This window comes from Schistocerca americana, chromosome X (assembly GCF_021461395.2).
Source record: "Schistocerca americana isolate TAMUIC-IGC-003095 chromosome X, iqSchAmer2.1, whole genome shotgun sequence".
NCBI lineage: Eukaryota > Metazoa > Arthropoda > Insecta > Orthoptera > Acrididae > Schistocerca > Schistocerca americana.
In genome coordinates, this window is record NC_060130.1 from 772,297,454 (window position 1) to 772,319,162 (window position 21,709).

The window sequence follows — 21,709 nt, forward strand, 5'->3', positions numbered from 1 at the left end:
AAAATCACGTTATGGTCCAGTTATTCAAAAATGTTCAAATGTGTGTGAAATCTTATGGGACTTAACTGCTAAGGTCATCAGTCCCTAAGCTTACACACTAGTTAACCTAAACACACCCATGCCGGAGGGAGGACTCGAACCTCCTCCGGGACCAGCCGCACAGTCCATGACTGCAGCGCCTTAGACCGCTCGGGGTCCAGTTGTATTGCATGTACGTTCATATTGTGCACATCAATTTTGCAGAGTTAAAGCTCCTTTGAATACCCATACCTCGCTAACGAAGCATTTGCGGACCTATGTTTGTAGAATATTTTTTGTTCAGAATTACTTATACTATCACTGTTTAAAATATTGGCGTTTCCTCCCCAGACACCCTGTAAGCTTTGGCTGTAACGTCATTGTACCAGCGTAGGTGCATGCGCAGGATTGTTACGAATTAGCTTTGTGTAAAATTATAAATTGGTGTAGCGTGGAAATGCATTTCGCTAGGACATTAATTCGGGAGTCACTGCGATGAGCTTGCGGAGCACTACTGATCACACAGTGAGACAACACAAGTATTCGCCGGGATATACGTGAAAATCGGTATTTAATTGAAAATTACAAAATAATATAAAATGTCTCATATGATTCGTAAATATGCTCGGAATTATAGAAAAGGCGAGCCAGAGGAAAGCTCTTGTCCAAAAGAGATCAAAAATACAAAAAAGTACAGTGCCGAACGAATGCAAGGGTCACAGCATCATCGAGAAGAAATAAAAATACGGCGCAAAGCGGTTACGTAGCTTGCTCGTTGGGTACACAGCGGCCGGCGACATCCAGACTTGAGATTTATTTATTCTATAGCTGTTATACTACTCTGTGCACTCATTGTACTTAAAGGACTGAAAATTAAATTACATACTTATACGTACCACTTGTTATGACTTTATCCTGACGTTTTCACGAAAAATCTGCGGCGGGGACCCAAAATAGGGGCACAGAAATTTTTTCTAGTTGTTCTTTATGTGGCTACGTGGGGAAAGCAACCTGCAGAGCTTTCAATGAGTTCGATGACAGCTTCCTCTATCTGGTCATATGTGCCGGATTTTAAGAAGACTGAAATCGCACATTTGTATGCGATTTGTCGTGTGGTAGCTATGGTCGACATGACACAGAAGAGTCAATCACACGACGTGGTGGTACTGTCGGGATAGGTGCAAATATCTCAACGTTTAGGTTCCACCTAAGAACGTTAAGTAATTGAAATGTTGGTTAGTACTAAAAATCTTGAGTAGTCATGTACTCTGTGTAAATATCATGTCTTATCGAAACTGCAGTGTGGCTGGCCCTGTATTATTGCAGAATACCAAACCACTGGGAGGAACTTTGCAGTTGACGACAGTGATGGGATGTAATTTAACTAAAGGAATGGATCGTAGCCCCACGAATCTGTTCTCCTGTCTTCGGGATGAAATGCCGAGAAGATCATCAGAGTTGTAAAATCTACTTAAACATACTAGTGTAAATCCCAGCGTACAAAACACTAAAGCAGAAAACTGCAATTTTACAAGTGCTCGACAGTGAAGTTAACTTAAAATTACATAAAAGAAAAATGACATCAAACGATACACCTGAAGATGGCAGCGTGTACGCCTGCCGAAATATTGTGGAGAAATTACGACGCTACCCGGTCGGATACCCGAAAACTGTTCAAATTGGAAATACGCCGGGAAAACTTCAGATCGCATAATGAGGTAGTGTATTGTATAGCTGAAGGTAGAGGCCCACACGTTTTATACAGCAGGCGAACAAATGGATATACAGTGACTCCAGAAAATGTTCGCTTGACCCTAACACATAGACTATAACAATCGCAGTGATAAACATATACCTATGAAACGAGCAATAACTATTTCCTTACACCAGTTACTATATTTAGAAACAAAACGACAGCTATGTAGAGAAGTCAAGAAAAGTCCAAAACAAAGCGCGCCAAAACTTGCTTCTGCAGTTAAAAATGATACTGCAAAATCTGTAAGAAATATGCTTTATGAACCTAGGTATGAAGGGCGAACAGCCCGTAGAAAACCGTACATCAGTAAAATCAACAGAAGGAAGCGAGTTGCATCTGCAAGAGAACATAAACCCAACGTATTTGATTTCTCGTAGAAGGTTGTAGTTATTGATGTGAGTCAATTTGTGCTGTCTACGTCAAATGGGCGAGTAACAGTGTGGAGAAAAAAGAATTGTGAACTTGCAGAGAGAAATGTAACAGCCTCAGTTAAACATGGAAGAGGTTAAGTACCTGTCTGGGGCTGCATGAGTGCAAATGGTTTGGGGGATTTACGTTTTACTGATGGAAATACGGATCATAAATTTTACATAAGCACCCCAAAAACACATATATGCAAAAGTGTGAACAATATGGGTCTTTCTAGGGATTCTAATTTCACGCAAGATAACCATCCAAAACATGCAGGTATATAGGCGTGGGTGTGGTTGTTGTATAACACTCCCCGATGGATGCCAACACCACCACAGTCCCCAGACAGTAATCCAACAAAGAATTTGTGGAATGTGATGATGAAATCCCATGCTTCTTGACAGAGCGAAGGGAGCGAAGGGGAACGGTGCGGGAGACCCGCATCGCCATTATAGGCAAGGTCCTAATGGGGGTAGTTTGCCGTTGCCTTCTTCCGACCGTAATGGGGATGAATGATGATGATGAAAACGACACAGCAAGACCCAGTCATCTCGGGGCAGGCGAAAATCCCTGACCCCGCGTAGGGAATCGAACCCAGGACCCCGTGCTCGGGAAGCGAGAACGCTACCGCGAGATCACGAGCGGCGGACTTGTGGAATGTACTCAGCAAAAATATTGAGAATCATCAGATATCTAGTGGAAATGATCTAAAGAACGCTCTACTAGAGGAATGGCGTAAAATGACAGTATAAACAACAGAATCTCTCGTAAAATGTAGAACAACCTACTCTAGCCACAATGGTGATTTTACTTCATTGCAAATGCAATGGAGTAAAATCACGATTGAGACTGAACGCTGTTGTTCTTTATTTTACGAAAGCAATACAGTCACGGAAGAAACACTGGCACCAGTAGATAAAATTAAGGAACAGAATCTCTGGTGAAATTCACGCCAAGGATAAATGCAAGAGATTATGAAGAGGACTGGGGGAAGGGGTGGGGTGTGCTTAGTATTAACCATTACATTCTATGTTCAAAGTGTCATATTCAGTATAACATATAAACACATCCAAAATTGCCTATTTTTACTTTTGAATGTTTAACTATACCTATGTAAATAGAAATCTGTTTTCCATTATTAGATAGTCCTTATCACTGATTAACAAACGAGTTCGTGTCCCTCCTGTACTTTATTATGACAATTTACCACTATTTATATATCCTTAAACATAAACTCATATATCAGAAGAATATTTTTTGAGTATGTGAATATGATCCAATGACGGGTTCCTGTGTCATCTGCCGGTAAGAGACGATGACTGCTGTGCACAACCAGAGCGGTGGTTTGACCACAAAATAAAACCGCACTGGGCACACACGTGTCAACACACGGTCATAAAATCTCTTACATGGACAAAACATAGAGATCCTCCACAAAGACACGAAGGGCGCGGCATGCACATGTGCTGGAGGCGCTTGAAACATATTGCGCGAAAAAAAAAGATCGAGATAAAATTTTGAATGAGTTTTTACAAAACGCCTATTTCAATACATATGATGCCGTTCTACACTAAATCTAGAACGCCTGATGTCTCTCTCGTTTCGTAAACGAGAACTTGTGTGGTCTGCGCGACCAGATGGCTGCAATGTGGGTAAACAAACACCACTGCCATGGCTGACATTCAACTTGCTACAGGTGCTTCATTTGACCTTCATTTAGTCTTCTGTAAACTTTTGTACTGTAATTACAATGCACTATTTCAATCTGCTAAGTTTATGTAGTTTTAATCTTTAACATTTTGCTTAGGCTTGCAAAAGTCAGGTCTAAGGCGCTGCAGTCATGGACTGTACGGCTGTTCCCGGCGGAGATTCGAGTCCTCCCTCGGGCATGGGTGTGTGTATTTGTCCTTAGGACAATTTAGGTTAAGTAGAGTGTAAGCTTGGGGACTGATGACCTTAGCAGTTAACTCCCATAAGATTTCACACACATTTGAACATTTTTTTTAAAAAAAGTCAACTTGTTATGAAGGTGACTTACTTTATATGAGTGCTCTGAATTATGTTGTTAGCCCCATGACATTATGCACCTAACTTTGTTTGTAGTTCAGTTTCGATAACTTAAGTAGTTTTACATAATCTTTGCCAACTGACGGCCTGCGCTTCGCTGCAGTTCGGTATGACTTGTTTCACGTTGCTTAATTTTTATTCCGCATACTACCACTGTATGTATTCATATATAGCTTCGTGAGAATTTCGGTGTTATAGTGTCACCTTTCCTTTCCTGTTTAGCAAATAAGAGATCAGGGCATGACCTAGCGAAGGGTCAGGGTCAAACCCGGATATCCAACAAAATAAATCCGCTGTTGAGTATGGGTGTTTTGGTTTCAATTATGAAGATAGCGTAGAAGATTTAAGTAAGAAAATTTGCTGTGTAGAAACACCACAGAATTTTCATAGTGACATAAATACTGGTTTTAAAAACCACCATGCAAAATTCATGCACAGCTGAAGACGGTAATAAACAATGAAATTTTAAAACAAATAGCAGCTATTACTAAGCAATAAAGTTTTTGACTCTGGAAATGTAAACTTAGTAATAACAGAGTTATACTTTGTATAGAATCAACAAAATTTTACTTGATTTAAATGTTTTCTAAGATAAAAGAAATTAAACATTAAACTCCAGCAGAACTAGGACACTGAAACTCATTTTCACCACAAACTTGCATAGAACATGCCAATATCTTAATAAAGTAAAGACAATTGAATTTTTATTTTCAATTTTGCTTGCAGTTTAAAGTGTCGAAATACACCGTAAATTCGTTTTGTAAATAAAAACCGCATTATCTTTCTGCAGCGTATTTTATTTGTTCCACGCGCGTTTCGCAATTCACCTTAAGGCATTTTCAGTGGAAGCTAGAATGATACAGTTTTGTTTCATATGCGACATTTGTAGATTACAAAACAGTTTGTGTCTTATTTTTTGTGTAAATAAGTGATTACAGTTATTCGAGTTTCCTCTCATCTGCTCATATGCTGGAGGTCGCAAACTTCACCTATGAAACATAAGCACAGTTTCAGTTGCAACTTTTTTCTTCACAGTTTTCATGTTCTTTGCACTAATTGCTGAAGTCCTCTGTCACTAGTTGTAGATATTTTACTGAAAACTGTGATTTAAAGTCGTACCTACCGTGTGTTCACTTAATGTTTTTTCCCGTTTGGTTTATTTACATACTTGTAGCCAAGCTAGCGAATATATGCTGAAAACTAACGTCTGTTCATGTCTCTCTCTCTCTCTCTCTCTCTCTCTCTCTCTCTCTCTCTCTCTGTCTGTCTCAATAAACCAGTTACACCGAACCAAACAACAATTTTACAGTTACCAATCACTGTTTATTTATATCCACAACGCAAAAAAATGGCTCTGAGCACTATGGGACTTATCTTCTGAGGTCATCATCATCAGTCCCCTGGCACTTAGAACTACTTAAACCTAACTAACCTAAGGACATCACACACATCCATGCCCGAGGCAGGATTCGAACCTGCGACCGTAGCGGTCGCGCGGTTCCAGACTGTAGCGCCTAGAACTCCACAACGCTTTTCAAAAGTTTAAACCTTCATCTTCTGACGTATTTGTGTGTTTTAATACGCGTGTGTGTCTTGTTTTACGACTCGGGTGGCACTGCCTAATGGAGAAACAGAACACTATTTCAGAACATTGATCTGTGGAGGTCTATGACTAGAAACTAAACGAAAATTTGAAACTAAAACAACTAAAACAGAATACCTCCAGTGGTCACAGGCTCCTTTCTCTGTCGTAATACATAACATATAAACCGTCACACTTAGGAAACGAAGATGGTGTCTGGAAACTGCTATATGCAAAGAACGTATAGCAAAACCAGAAACACCACATCAAAGTACAAAGAACATATAGCAAAAACAGAAACACTACTTCAAACTACAAACTACGTACAGCAAAACAAAACCATTATTTCAGAGTAAGTCTTAAAGAACTGTGGAAACCTTTGGTTGAGCAGATGAACACATGTCAGAGCTAATATTTTATGTAGTATACAACTCTTTTTCTGACAAGGTTACATAGCTTGGATTTCGTACTCGTTTATGTAATCAGGTGACACGTTGAAAACATTAAGTTCAGTAATTATGTCGCCAACAGTGGCAAAATTATACACAAGTAACAATTTTGGTTGGGTTTCAGAGATAGTGGATGGAAGGAGGACAAGAAAGACGGCAATGTTTTGGATATGCTAGAGCTGTGGATTTGTTGATCTTACATCTGTTACGTGTCGTAACTATAGACCAATTAAAATTACTTGGTGGTTGACGCTTCACGCGTTGGAGCTGGTTTCCCCCAATCAGAGCATTCAACGTCACGCCCGACCCGTTCGCCGTTGACAAACTGTAACAACATTTAGTCAGTTCACTTCCAATTCCTTGTCCGGCTTCCTTTCTTGATGTATTTGGATCCCGAATACTGGGTCACACACACACACACACACACACACACACACACACACACACACACACACGATGAAAACGAAATACACTCGCTTCATACACAGTACTAACCAAACACTGTTGGAAACTTCCGCACAAGACGCTATTGAGCGTCACATATACAGTTATTATAATCACAGAGATCAGCTCACATTAATCGAGATTCGCACGACATTGCATTAAGCCGAAGTTTTGATGGCTGCAATTAACACTTTGCCATCCTCACATCTCGTACAAATTTATTCGCTTGGCGCCGGCAGCGCTAATTCGGATTTCTTGGCTTGTCGCCGGCCGCTTGTAACCTTTCCGTTGATGACAAGCTTCAAACACATTGACTTTTGCGCGCTTTAATTTTCCGGTAATCCTCTATTTTGCCGTATCGTTCCACAAACTCGAATTTTCTTTTGAAGTAACTTCTCTGCAAGTTGTACACTGTTATAACAATTATCAATGAAGAGGTGATGCCACTTTCCATCAGGAGGTGTCAATAGTTCCATCACTGTTTTTGCTAAAGGCTGTCCAGCGCCGGAATATATCTTGAATGAGAAATGTATCCCGTACTCGAATCACACAGCATCCGAGTGAGTATGCCGTACTTCGTAATTTTCGACGGATTGTAACCTTTAAAATTTAACCGTCCAAGCCACGGTATCATTCCTTCATCAACTGAGATGTTTTGACTTAGATTAGACGTTTCTTCAAACTTTTTGGAAAAATAATCAATTACGAATTGCACTTTGACACGCCGGTCGGCATTATCCACTTTATTGTTGCTGCCGGAAAAATGTATATTTGTCTGAATCGGTTGCGGGACATCGCTTTGCGAAATATCGATGTGTCTATTAACGGATTCGTCGACCAATAATAATCGATCCTTGCTTTTTTTACAATTCCGATAAGGATAGCAAGCCTAAACTATTTTATAAGTTCGGGTCCCGTAACGTCGACAAATTTGGCATATTCTTAATCCAGTTTCTTTCTATTATAATTCTGTCTGTAGTATTTGTTGGCTAGGCGCTACAGTCTGGAACCGCGCGACCACTACGGTCGCAGGTTCGAAACCTGCCTCGGGCATGGATGTATGTGATGTCCTTAGGTTAGTTAGGTTTAAGTAGTTCTAAGTTCTAGGGGACTGATGACCTCAGAAGTTAAGTCCCATAGTGCTCAGAGCCATTTGAATCAAGTTGTTGGCTTCGTTGCTAATATATTCAAATAGATCGTTCCCAATATATAATTCTACGAGATCCTCGACGCTCTGTGTATCTTTGGCAAATATGTTTGGACCCAGGGATCCTTCAAATTTATTATTGGTCCTCGGTAAATCAAAGTCTGACCACTGTGCACTGTCTTCTTCGTCTGATTCAGTCGAATCAGTTGGCAACCGTAGCGTTCACCGAATTCTTCTTGGATGTATTTCACTGTATTCAGACGATTCTGCTTCACTTTCATTTTTTTTTTATATCCAGTGTCTTCTTCCTAATAGGCCAAGTCGTCCGGAACGTCAGACAAGACGTCCGCACATTCATCGTAAATAATCCTATTGTCTCTTTCTTACTTATAAAAACAAACAACTTGTTGACGTGTGTAACACCAACAAATGCAAAAGATACTGAAGTGCTGTCGCCGGCCACTGCGCGATACTATGCACACGACACCACTGCGGTGTAGCCTGCAATTGACCGCTATTTCGCGCATGACACCACTGTGGTGTCGCCGGACGGAATAGTGTTCATCGTTGCGACTGGGTCATGACAGCCATAAATGTAACACTCTGCAGTGTAAAAGCATAGCGTAGCGCAGCATGATGCTGACTTGTGAAAGGTTGTTCGAATTTCATCCAATCCAGCGAAATTTTTTTAGAAATCTAATCAAGAGAGTTTTATTATGCATTTACTTGGTTTAAATATTTTTTGTGTGTTTCTGATACTTAGCTGCGTCATTTTCATCATCGTATTGACTTTTTTATTTTATTTTGTTTCGTATCATTCTCTTTTCGTTTGGAATCTGCTTGTTTTGTTATGATCTGCAACCAAGTGCCAACGAGGATTGCTCCATCGGTTGGTAACGCGGCAGCTCGTGTAGCCTTTGTGAGGTCAGTTTCAGGTAACCAATGACAGCGGAAAGTTATTCTTTGCTTTTTTTCTGCCTTGAGTTTGGTCGTAGAGGTTAGCCGTAAAAGCCGTGAACAAAGTAATGGCGATTTTAGTTCTGCCGCAGATTGTTGATCGCCGTTTCCTGGGGTAAATTGTACATCACGAGGTTGTGGTTAGGTTAGTACACGAGTTTACATTCAGGGCTACAAAACGCGTCGTCTGCTATAGTTCGGTCATTGGACATTTAACATCAGCTGTCGACAGAGCATTTCCCATTTCTGAAATACCTCGCGACGGCTGCTTCCAACAGTGTTCCGCATTACACATTAAGAGCTTTCGTGAAGTGACACGCCTTTGCTTGTGTGTCGCCTATAATCGATCAGTAGCCGGTAGCGGATGTGGAAATACTATTGCGGCAAGTGACAGACGTCAACTATCAAGTAACTTTAAGCGGAGTATAAGTAAATGCTGAAGTAATACATTGATACCGAATTAAAGATATGCAGATACATATTCTGTTAATAATATAAACACATGTATACAGGGTGGTCCATTGATAGTTACCGGGCCAAATATCTCACGAAATAAGCATCAAACGAAAAAACTACAAAGAACGAAACTCGTGTAACTTGAAGGGGGAAACCAGATGGCGCTATGGTTGGCCCGCTAGATGGCGCTGCCATAGGTCAAACGGATATCAACACCGTTTTTTTTTTAAATAGGAACCCCCCCCCCCATTTTTATTACATATTCGTGTAGTACGTAAAGAAATATGAATGTGTTAGTTGGACCACTTTTTTCGCTTTGTGATAGATGGCACAGTAATAGTCACGAACGTATAAGTATGTGGTATCACGTAATATTCCCCCAGTTCGGACGGTATTTGCTTCGTGATACGTTACCCGCGTTAAAATGGACCGTTTACCTTTTGCGGAAAAGGTCGATATCGGGTTGATGTATGGCTATTGTGATCAAAATGCCTAACGGGCGTGTGCTATGTATGCTGCTCAGTATCCTGGACGACATCATCCAAGTGTCCGGACCGTTCGCCGAATAGTTACGTTATTTAAGGAAACATGAAGTGTTCAGCCACATGTGAAACGTCAACCACGACCTGCAACAAATGATGATGCCCAAGTAGGTATTTTAGCTGCTGTCGCGGCTAATCCGCACATCAGTAGCAGACAAATTGCGCGAGAATCCGGAATCTCAAAAACATCGGTGTGGAGAATGCTACATCAACATCGATTGCACCCGTACCATATTTCTATGCACCAGGAATTGCATGGCGACGACTTTGAACGTCGTGTACAGTTCTGCCACTGGGCACAAGAGAAATTACGGGACGATGACAGATTTTTGCACGTGTTCTATTTAGCTACGAAGCGTCATTCACCAACATCGGTAACGAAAACCGGCATAATATGCACCATTGGGCAACGGAAAATCCACGATGGCTGCGACAAGTGGAACATCAGCAACCTTGGGTGGTTAATGTATGGTGCGGCTTATGGGAGGAAGGATAATTGGCCCCCATTTTATCGATGGCAATCTAAATGGTGCAATGTATACTGATTTCCTACGTTATGTTCTACCGACTGCATGACAGTATGGCGATGTACTTTCAACATGATGGATGTCCGGCACATAGCTCGCGTGCGGTTGAAGCGGTATTGAATAGCATATTTCATGACAGTTGGATTGGTCGTCGAAGCACCATATTTTGTCCCGCACGTTCACCGGATCTGACGTCCCCGGATTTCTTTCTGTGGGGAAAGTTGAAGGCTATGTGCTATCGTGATCCACCGACAACGCCTGACACATGCGTCAGCGCATTGTCAATGCATGTGCGAACATTACGCAAGGCGAACTACTCGCTGTTGAGAGGAATGTCATTACACGTATTGCCAAATGCACTGAGGTTGACGGACATCATTTTGAGCATTTATTGCATTAATGTGGTATTTACAGGTAATCACGCTGTAACAGCATGCGTTCTCAGAATGATAAGTTCACAAAGGTACATGTATCACGTTGGAACATGTATCACGTTTTAATTTAAAAAACCAACCTGTTACCAACTGTTCGTCTAAAATTGTGAGCCATATGTTTGTGACTATTACAGCGCCATCTATCACAAAGTGAAAAAAGTGGTCAAACTAAAACATTCATATTTCTTTACGTATTACACGAATATGTAATAAAAAATGGGGGCTCCAATTTTAAAAAAACGCAGTTTATGTACTACACGAATATGTAATAAAAAAGGGGGTTCCAATTTTTAAAAAAACGCAGTTGATATCCGTTTGATCTATGGGAGCGCCATCTAGCGGGCCAACAATAGCGCCATCTGGTTTCCCTCTTCAAGCTAGATAAGTTTCGTGCTTTGTAGTTTTTTCGTTTGACGCTTATTTCGTGAGATATTTGGCCCGGTCACGATCAATGGACCACCTTGTATAATATTAAGTAGACATAGGGTACAAACTGTTGGTTTGTTAGGCAAGCCAGTTATTCATTCGGAAAATCCAAGAAAACATGCAAATAACTAAATTAATTCATGTTAAATACATGGTAAGTACGAAGAGGAAGGGAAAGAGAAGAGAGAGAGAGAGAGAGAGAGAGAGAGAGAGAGAGAGAGAGAGAGAGAGAGAGAGAGAGGAGCCTGTGACCATTGGAGGTATTGTATTTTAGATGTTTTGACATTTACAGTTAGTTTTTAGTCAATGACTTCCACAGAGCCATGTTCTGAAATAATGTGCAGTCTGGAACCGAGCGACCGCTGCGGTCGCAGATTCGAATCCTGCCTCGGGCATGGATGTGTGTGATGTACTTAGGTTAGTTAGGTTTAATTAGTTCTAAGTTCTAGGCGACTGATGACCTCAGAAGTTAAGTCGCATAGTGCTCAGAGCCATTTGAAATAATGTTTTGTTTCTCCACTAGATAGAGCCACAGGTTACCCCAAATACGTAACACAATACACACATGTCATATTAACAAAGCCACCTGACGATGGAGGTTTAAACTTTGAAACGCGTTCTCGATATAAATAAACAGTGACTGGTAACAGTGAACTTGTGTACTTCCTTCGATATCAATAGCAGTCACGGTAATGCTTAACTTAAACGTTTGTATTTGAAATTGTTAAATATGAAAGCTTTTTTTCGGCGGGGGACGTCATCTCGTGTAGGTATAACCTCCCTTAATTTTCTGGTTGTTGCCTGCGACGCCGGCTTCCTGTGAAAGGTGGGGGACGCGGACAATGAATATGCACCCCTGCCTGTTGTCTGGCCTGTCGCTCGGTAGCCGTGGCGGGTAGGAGTCCCGCCGTAGTTACTGGGACGACGTGGTCGCACTGTTGGATTGTGATAACATTGCAAATTGTCTAGGACCTCCACCCCATAGGACGGTGTACCAGAGATGATCAGCAAAATCAAACGGCTATCGTTGCACAAAAGGCGACATTATTTTTGTGGCATCTTATTCGATGAATAAAAAAATACGAGGTTGCCTTCCAACGATTTTGCTGTTTCCAGTGTACATTACATGTACAGACAATAAGAATACGACAAGCGGGTTTAGACAGACAGTATCTTTCCCTTGGATATGGAGCGGCCACCAACCTCCACTATGCACTGTACAGCAACCAATTTACTTATTCGAATAACTGTTTTGGTGGCTACGATTCTTCCTTTTCTTCCTGGATCCAGTTTCTTTCGTTTGCAGACATCTCTCTTTCATGAAATCATGCCTTTTGTGTTGCTTCTCTAAAAAGTTTCTGTTATCTATTATGTTCATTCCAATTCCAGTGTTTTTCATATCTTTGTCAATTTCGGTGAACCATGTGAGTTTGTATTAGTAGCAGTTTAGTAAGTTGGAGATCTGCCTGGTTAATCTGTTAAACCATTTGGTATCATCATCATCAGTTATCTGCTATATTAGCAGGTCCTTTGCCTCTCCATTTTCTGCGATCCATTGCTTCCTTCTTAAGGATGCTGTATGTTGTACCGTCCATCATGTCATCCAGTATCTGGAATCTCTTCCTTCCTCGCTTCCTTTTCCCTGCTACATAACCTTCTAAAACTGTTTTTATCAGTCCGTCTTTCTTTCTTAATATATGCCCAATCCAATTTCTTTTTCTTCTCTTTATTACATCTAGTAACTGCCTTTTCTCTACCACTCTTTTCAGTACCTCTTCATTTTTTACTCTGTCCATCCTACTTATTCTTTCCATCCTCCGCTATGTCCAGATCTCAAAAGCCTCCAGCCTTTCTCTGTCTTTTTTCCTCATAGTCCATGTTTTAGCGCCATATAGAACAACACTCCATACAAGACATTTTATGAGTCTCTGTCTGAGTTTTCTGTCTAGACCGTTGCAAAAAATTCTCCTTTTCTTATAAAACGCCTCTTTTGCCATTGCTATCCTTGTTTTAATTTCTGTGGTGCATTTCCAGTCTGTGTCTATCCTGCTTCCAAGATACTTAAAATTTTGCACCTGTTCTAGTATTTCTCCATTCAGCATAATTTTTATTTCCTTATTTCCTCCTAGTGCCAATACTTTTGTTTTATTTGTGTTAATTTTCATTCCATATTTTTTCCGTTAGTTTCAATGGTGTCCACCAAATCCTGTAATTCTTTTTCCCCTGTGGCTAAAAGGACCATGTCATCAGCAAACCTGAAACACCCTACTCTTCTTCCTCCAATTTCTACTCCTTTGTCATCTAATGAGCATTGGTCAATCATATTTTCCAAGTAGAGGTTGAAAAGAGTAGGTGATATACAGCATCCTTGTCTTACTCCTTTTCCTAGTCTGATCCAATTTGTACTTTCTTCTCTCAATTTAACTGAAACTTTTTGATTAAAATATAATGAGTTTATAAGTCTTCTGGTTTTCCAGTCCACTCTCTTTTCCCTCATTATAGTCGCCAGCTTGTCCCAAACCACATTGTCGTTTGCCTTTTCTAGATCGATGAAGCACATATATAGGTCTCTTCCTTTTTCAATAAACCTTTCTCCCAAGATTCGTAGGAGCTCTATTGCAATCTCTGGTGCCCGTATTCCGTCTAAAGCCAAACTGCTCCTCGCCAAGATTCTCCTCCAATACTTTTTCAAGTCTTTTATTAATTATTCTTAACACCGCTTTGGCTGCATGTGAAATGAGGCTGATTGTTCTGTGCTCGCTGCATTTCTTGGTTCCTTGTTTTTTCGGTAATGGAATTATTACAGTTGTCAGAAAGTCCTCAGGCCATTCACCACTGTCATATATTTTATTACGTAACCTCAATATTTCTCTTATTCCATCTTGGTTCAAGCATTTTAGTATTTCTCCTGGTATTGTATCTGTACCTACCGCTTTGCCATTTTTCATTGCAGCTATGGCAGACTTTACTTCTTCCATTATGATGGTTGGTCCTTTATCGTCATCACTTACACTGTTGTGTGATTGAAGTTCCAGAGTTTCTGGTTTGCTATTTGTGTCATACAGCTCTTTTAGATATTCTTCCCATCTCTAGAGGACATCGTCACGATCTTTGTACACTACCTCTTCGTCTTTACTCAAAATTTCCATAGTAGCACTTTCTGCTCTGTTTTGTTCCCATGCCATAGTCTTTACTCTGTTGTATAGTAAGTCGTATCTTCCCTTCCTGTCCAGTTCTTCAGTTTCACCACATTCCTCTTTAAGCCATTTTTTCCTAGGCTGCTCTGTTTCTCTTCGGAGTTCATTATTTAACCTTCGGCATATCTTTCTTGCATCTTCAGTGTTCTTGTTTTTCAATTTTCTTCTCTCCTCCAACTTGGAAATCTTTTCTTGTGTGACCCATGGCCATTTGGTATACATGTCCATAAAAGTGTAATCTTCTTTTCCTCATTACATCAGTTAACTTTTCCATTTTCAGATAGAGTCTCTGTTTGGTCTTCATTTGTTTACAGCATTGCTGTTACTTCTAGGTCTCAGTGTGTTCTTTAGAATTCTTGTTTCAGTTTTTCCAGTTTTTCAATATCCCCAGATTTCTTTAGTTTAAGTATTTCTGCTGCGTAGAGTGCTTCGGGCAGTTTAGTTGTGTCTTAGTTTGGTGTTCCACGAAAATTTCTTTTTTGTTTTGTTTTCGTCATATGGAATGCCCTTTATACTTTACCACTCTATTTTCTACGCCTATCTTGTACTATTTGTTGTCCATTCTCCTAGGTATTTAAAACAGGTTGCTTTGCATATTTCGTTCTTATGAATTTGAAGATTTGGGTGTGTGTGTGTCAGGGCTGGAGGGGAGGGAGGAAGGTGGCATCACTGATATTTTTGATGAAATGTGTTTTTTCAAATGATATTTTTAGTCCCATTTTGTCTGCCTGTTTCTGTAAATCCGTGAGTTGTTCTTCGGCACTATCCAGTGAGTCTGTAATTAATGCCATGTCATCTGAAAAAGGTAAACAATCTATGGTGATTTTATTTGTGTTTCTTCCTAGGTGAACATCCTTAGTATTGATGGTTTTCCTCCATTCTCTCACTAGCTCCTCTAATGTGCTGCTGAAAAGTAGAGGTGGTACGCCATCTCCCTGTCTTACTCCTGATTTTATTTCAGCAGGTTTTGACAGTTCCAATCACTTACGCCGTGTGTTCATTGCAGAATGGTGTGTTGCTGCTGAGAGCAATCTACACATCCAAACACAACAGTGCTGTATTTTTATACATAATCTATTATCTTTACAACGAAACCTCAACATACTAACTAAGGTCTTGTTGTTGCACTGTAATTCTGCACTAAAAGCGATCCATCTGGCATTTTAATTACTCTGATTTGCTTTAGTTAAGTAAACGCTGACTGTTCAGTGCTGGTGTTATTAGAAGATTCACAAACACGCGTAGGTCACTAAATGCAGATTAATAAGGGACGTGTTAGCCGTCATTTTCTGTTGGGATCAAATTAAGCGCAATGAGGTCACCCGTGACGTTATCCTCGTAGCCTTGGTTGGCCCACAGCTTCCTCCTAAAGTAAAAGATTAGCAGCTACAAATACCTAAACAAATGTCCCTCCTGTTAGCTATCTCTTAGTCTACAAGTCTATGAATATGTAGTGTCGGCAGAAGAGCCAACACTGTTTTTCTAGAGGAGGCCGAAATGCACGCGTTTAATTACACGCTGACTGGCGTGAGGTCTGGAACAGGACAATATCTTGAGAATTGCAAATAAAGTACGTAGTTGATATAATACTTAACTTTAATCCACAATTGTAGAACATCGCTCTTGATGATACATGCTTCACATAATAAATATCAATTGAATACGGCGCCTTGCTAGGTCGTAGCAAATGTAGCTGAAGGCTATGCTAACTATCGTCTCGGCAAATGAGAGCGTATCGGTCAGTGTAACTTCGCTAGCAAAGTCGGCTGTACAACTGGGGCGAGTGCCAGGACGTCTCTCTAGACCTGCCGTGCGGTGGCGCTCGGTCTGCAATTACTGACAGTGGCGACACGCGGGTCCGGCGTATACTAATGGACCGCGGCCGATTTAAAGGCTACCACCTAGCAAGTGTGGTGTCTGGCGGTGACACCACAGAATAAATGATTGCAGAACAAGGGAAAATATCCCTCCTAAGGGTAGTCAGGTGTTTTCCCCTGGTATTGTACTCGGCAGTTCTACGGAAAGTCACAAAAGTCAGACAATAGATAATTATTGAACTTTGAACACCTGACATACACCCGGGTCCACAAGGTGGCCCGACCTGCTTCGAGAGTAAATTGCTCACGTAGCAAAACAGTGGTACAAATACACGAAGGTCCGCAGCTCGTGGTCGTGCGGTAGCGATCTCGCTTCCCACGCCCGGGTTCCCGGGTTCGATTCCCGGCGGGGTCAGGGATTTTCTCTGCCTCGTGATGGCTGGGTGTTGTGTGATGTCCTTAGGTTAGTTAGGTTTAAGTAGTTCTAAGTTCTAGGGGACTGATGACCATAGATGAAGTCCCATAGTGCTCAGAGCCATTTGAACCAAATACACGAAAACAGAGCTAACAAAACAGAAGATAGGCAAAAACGTTAGGCAAATAAAACAACCACAAAGTTTGAAAGCGCAGGAACTGTGCAACATGCTTGAACTACTAAAACACCAGGACAAAAAAGGGTTGTCTCTTTAGGTTCGGAGCGAGCGGTAGTTATTGTCAATTTTATGTTTTTGATATGTAGGAGCAGTCATTACCGACAATGACTCCTCATGGAGGTGTTACATAAGACGCTCAGTTATAACAAAAACGACTATTTAGTTCTGAGCACAAGCAAAGTGCTGTTTAGAGTGTATTTATAAGCTCCCTATAGATAGCGGGGTCTTAAATTAGTCCGACGCAATATTCCGTTTAAGGATATTCAATGGCTGTGACAACAAAGGGCGATACTAATTAGTGTTTCCAGTAGCGACTGAGTAAGGCTGCCGTACGAATCGTGTGCCGCGCCACGCTGACTTAACAGTATTTGGAAATATTAATTATTCGCTGTGTTTTATTGACAACGTCGATAAATAGCCTTGAAATGAGTATTGAGTTATACTAATCCGACCCCACTCTATCGCTTGGCCACACAATGCTGAAATTTTTGTTTCTAATTAGGATCGTGAACGTGTTTCCCGCGGAGATTACGGGTCGCGTTAAGAACTGTACAGTACCGGATGCTTCTGAAACATTCATCCTCTTTCACACGACGATATCGTCTACATCAGCGAAAAAAGAAACTTGAGGTAAATTTTAGCTTATGCATCGAAATTACCTTGGTTCCAGCAGGAAGTTACCGGTTTATGTGATGTCTTCCTCGTGCTCGCTCATTAGCCAATGTGCGTAGAGTCGGATGGCGGCACAACGTCAACAAAGAGCTCTCTGCGTTCTCCGTTTCAACAGGTGCGATTCATTTGCAATTGAATAGCGTGATTTGAGCCGAGAGTGCGGCCATGCACCTCGTACAGCTGAAAGCACTCGACGATGGTTCCTGTAGTTTCAAGGTACTGCTCGTTTCATTTTTCAATAGGACAGAGCACAATCGGACTGGCAGCCGCATTTAAGAGCATTTCTTAACAGCGAGCTGTCTCGGCGTTACATCAGTCGTAAAGGCTTAACGGATCTCGCATTCCCCCACTCGTGTCCGCGGTCGCGTAATGTCACTATATGCAATTTTTTTGTGGGAATTCGTGAAAGACTTCCCTTATGGGGCTCCCCCTCCAACAGTTATGGGTGAAGTGCTACGCCGCATAGCAACAGCAGAGTATGCAATACTTCCAGACATGCTCGCAAAAGTACGTTACGACTTTGACTCTCGTCTGGATGTTTGTCGTGTGTCCAGTACACGGAACTGTGAACTTTTGTGGACGATAAATAAAAACTCTGAAGTTCAACGTAGTTGTAAAAAGTACTCAAGGATTATACGCGTGCGTATGTAAAAGATATACCCTTGTAGGACAACAAATTTACTGTTAAGAGTAAGAATTTGGTGACAATATACATCAACATGTCTTGTCCATGTACTGTTGTTCTACGTAGTCTCCGTCACGTTCTATGTGCGTACGCCAACGTTGTGAAAGAGCATGTATTTCCTGCTGGTAAAAGCTCTTGCCCTGTAGGCGTATCCATGTTTTCACTGAGTGACTGAGACTCTCGTCATCTTCAAAGTGTGTTCCCCATAGAGAATCTTTAAGCGGCCCAAAGAGATGGAAGTCTGAGGGTGCCAGGTCTGGACTGTAGGGTGGAACGCCGGCCGGGGTGGCCTAGCGGTTCTAGGCGCTACAGTCTGGAACCGCGTGACCGCTACGGTCGCAGGTTCGAACCCTGCCTCGGGCATGGGTGTGTGTGATGTAGTAGTTCTAAGTTCTAGGGGACTGATGACCTTAGAAGTTGTCTCATAGTGCTCAGAGACATTTGAACTATTTTGTAGGGTGGAACCCACCGTGAGCACCTCTTTGAATATCCGAGAGTCTCGATCACTGCAGACGCGCTTCCAATGCTGATCGACAACTGTAGAGCCAATTGTCGAGTTGGGACGCCACGAATAGTGTCATCCGTACGTTTCACCCTGTCTGGAGCAGTGGCTGTGAAAGTTCCTGAGGCTGTAACTTTCATTACCCATAACCCAATTGAACTCCTATCAGCTGCAGCATCGCCATACACTGCGCACAAACGTTTATGGATGTTCACCACGGTTTCTTTTTCTGCACACAAGAATTCAATAACAACACGCTGCTTTTAACGAGAGTCGTATTTTGACGCCATGTTGACGCTGTACTACGGCTCTGCCATCTGCCAGAACTGTTAGAAACTTCACCGGCGCACAGAACAAACATCAAATGAGATGTTTCTTTACAAAATAAAAACTTCGTAGTTCTACTCGTAAACTAAAAATTTTCATTAATATAACCCCCCTCCATAGCCGAGGTCGCTAACACACGTCAGTGCTGTGTTGCTCGACTCTGAGGTAGGCCGGTTAGAATCACGGTGACGAATTAGTAGTACTAGAAGTATGTCTGAACCTCATACTGAATTAAGAACCCTTCTGAAAATAAGAATCACGTTGTTCGGTAAGATAAAATTATTGTTGGGTTTTTTTGTTAGTTTTCCCCTCAGACTTTGACAGTGTTCTAACCAGCATCAATAAATAAATCGATCGCTGAATTAATTCTAGCATGACTGGGAATGGTGTTCTAATGGATGGTTAACACCAGTAATTAGATAACTAGGAGAGATGTACCCAAAGAGTTCACTGTGAGTGCGAAACAAGTGGCATCTTTCTGACAAAAAACTAGCCTCCATCGCTGCTCCACGAACTATCACTACGTGAAGACAGTAATGGTAGGCATTCCTGAAACTTATCCTATGTGCAAGGTAATGCCAAGTCCGGTCTTCCACATGTCGTTAAAAAATAGAAACCAAGTGCCGAAGGAGTAGAACCAATTACACATGTAGTTACAAGGGGTAGGCAAAAGTATGGGAATGCCAAAAACAGAGCACATTACCGTGTTTAACATGGCATTCAAAACGGATCCCAGTCGCCTTAGAATGGGTAAATACAGGTCCTGTAATGATTTTCGAGGGAATCCTATACCATTCTTCCTGCAAAATGGTGGCAAGTTCAAGCAACGATGATGGAGGTAAACAGCGACCACGTACCCCTCTCTCCGAAGTAGATCACAAAGGCTCAATAATACTGAGATATGATGACTGTATTGACAAGGGGAGATGCGAAAATTCATCCACGTGCTCCCAAAACCAGTCCTGGGCGTTGCGAGCTGCCTGAACAGGCTCCCTGTCGTCTTGGAACACTGAATCACAATTTCGAAACAAACTTGGACCATGGGATGGACCTGATCAGCCAAAATGGTCACATAATCCTTCGCGGGCTTGCAGAGAAACTGTTGGGTCCAAAGAATACCACGATATGGCTGTCAAAATCATCACTGAACCCCCTTTGGTCTACTCTTGGGACTTAAACTCAGCCAGAAGTTGGAAACAGCGTGCAACAAGACTCATCCAATAAGATGACGTCCTGCCATTGCCCCAAAGTCCAGGTTTGATGGATTCAGCACCACGTTTTCCCGTTATGGTCATTTGCATCACTGATGAATGGTTTTAGAATTCCATCTCGCACTGAAATCCCCAGTTTATGGGACTTTCGGCAGGGTTCTCGGGAGCGTCATTCAGTTCTGCAGTGACTTTCGCATCTGTCGTCCTTTCTATTTTTCGTCACAATCCTGTTCAGTGACCGTCCGACACGATCATTCAACACACACTTTCGCCCGCGTTTTGACTTAGTGGACGACGTTTTTTCCGCTTTCCCTGTATTTGGAATAAATCGTCGATAATACTTGCATTTGGTATAACTATCCTCTTGAAACACCAAACACACTCCCTTGGTCATGGAAGCACCCACCACCTGAGCACCTACAATTTGCCCGCGTTCGAATTCAATTACCTCCGATACTCACAGCTACACAACACTTCGGACTACGATTGGCACATGCAACATGCTGAGAACATTGCACAGTTGGCGTTCTCGATCGAATACAACAGCGCAACCTGCGGATTTGGCTATCATCTGCATTTGTGTCAAGCATGTATTTCTCACGGTGTTTCTATATTTTTGTCCAACCCCTGTAGCCGCCCGTTAACTAATGCAATGCCTCACCGATAGTTATAATTATGTCCACCGCAAAACAAAAACAAAACAAAATGAAGACTAATGCACTCCGTCCCACCCAACATGATTTCCAAATTTACAGCAAGAAATACTGCAAATATTCCAAGAAAGGTATTTCTACACTAGTAAGGTGCACTACTGGTTACAAGGGGTGTGGCAGAAAGAATTAAAACAATGTTCTACGGGTTCAAGAACGAATAGATGCTCAGAATATCAAAAAGCACTCCGTCTTCAGGCCACAAGTGGCCCATCGGGACCATCCGACCGCCGTGTCATCCTCAGATGAGGATGTGGAAAGGAGGGGGGTGTGGTCAGCACACCGCTCTCCCGGTTGTTATGATGGTTTTCTTTGACCGGAGCCGCTACTATTCAGTCGAGTAGCTCCTCAATTGGCATCACGAGGCTGAGTGCACCCCGAAAAATGGCAACAGCGCGTGGACGCCTAGATGGTAACCCATCCAGGCGCCAGCCACGCCCGACAGCGCTTAACTTCGGTGATCTCACGGGAACCGGTGTATCCACTGCGGTAAGGCCGTTGCCACCTCAGAATATCAAAGTTAATCGAAATTCGGTTGTCTGTGACACAATCGTTACGCTAATCCTATCCATTATATGAGTGACGAAAGAACAAGGTGGTGCAGGTAGCGAAGGAATTTTTATATCTGGTTTACAATCATTTCACCTGACAACTTCTTCTATTCCATTGAAGAATTTCTACTTAAAAATTGATAGCCAGTAAAAAATTTAAAAAAACCT

At 41.8% G+C, this 21,709-nt stretch overlaps 1 pseudogene; it reads right to left on the reverse strand.

The window, feature by feature from the left end:
* Positions 1–21,375: 21,375 nt before the first annotated feature.
* LOC124557020 lies at positions 21,376–21,493 on the reverse strand (annotated as a pseudogene).
* Positions 21,494–21,709: the final 216 nt, after the last annotated feature.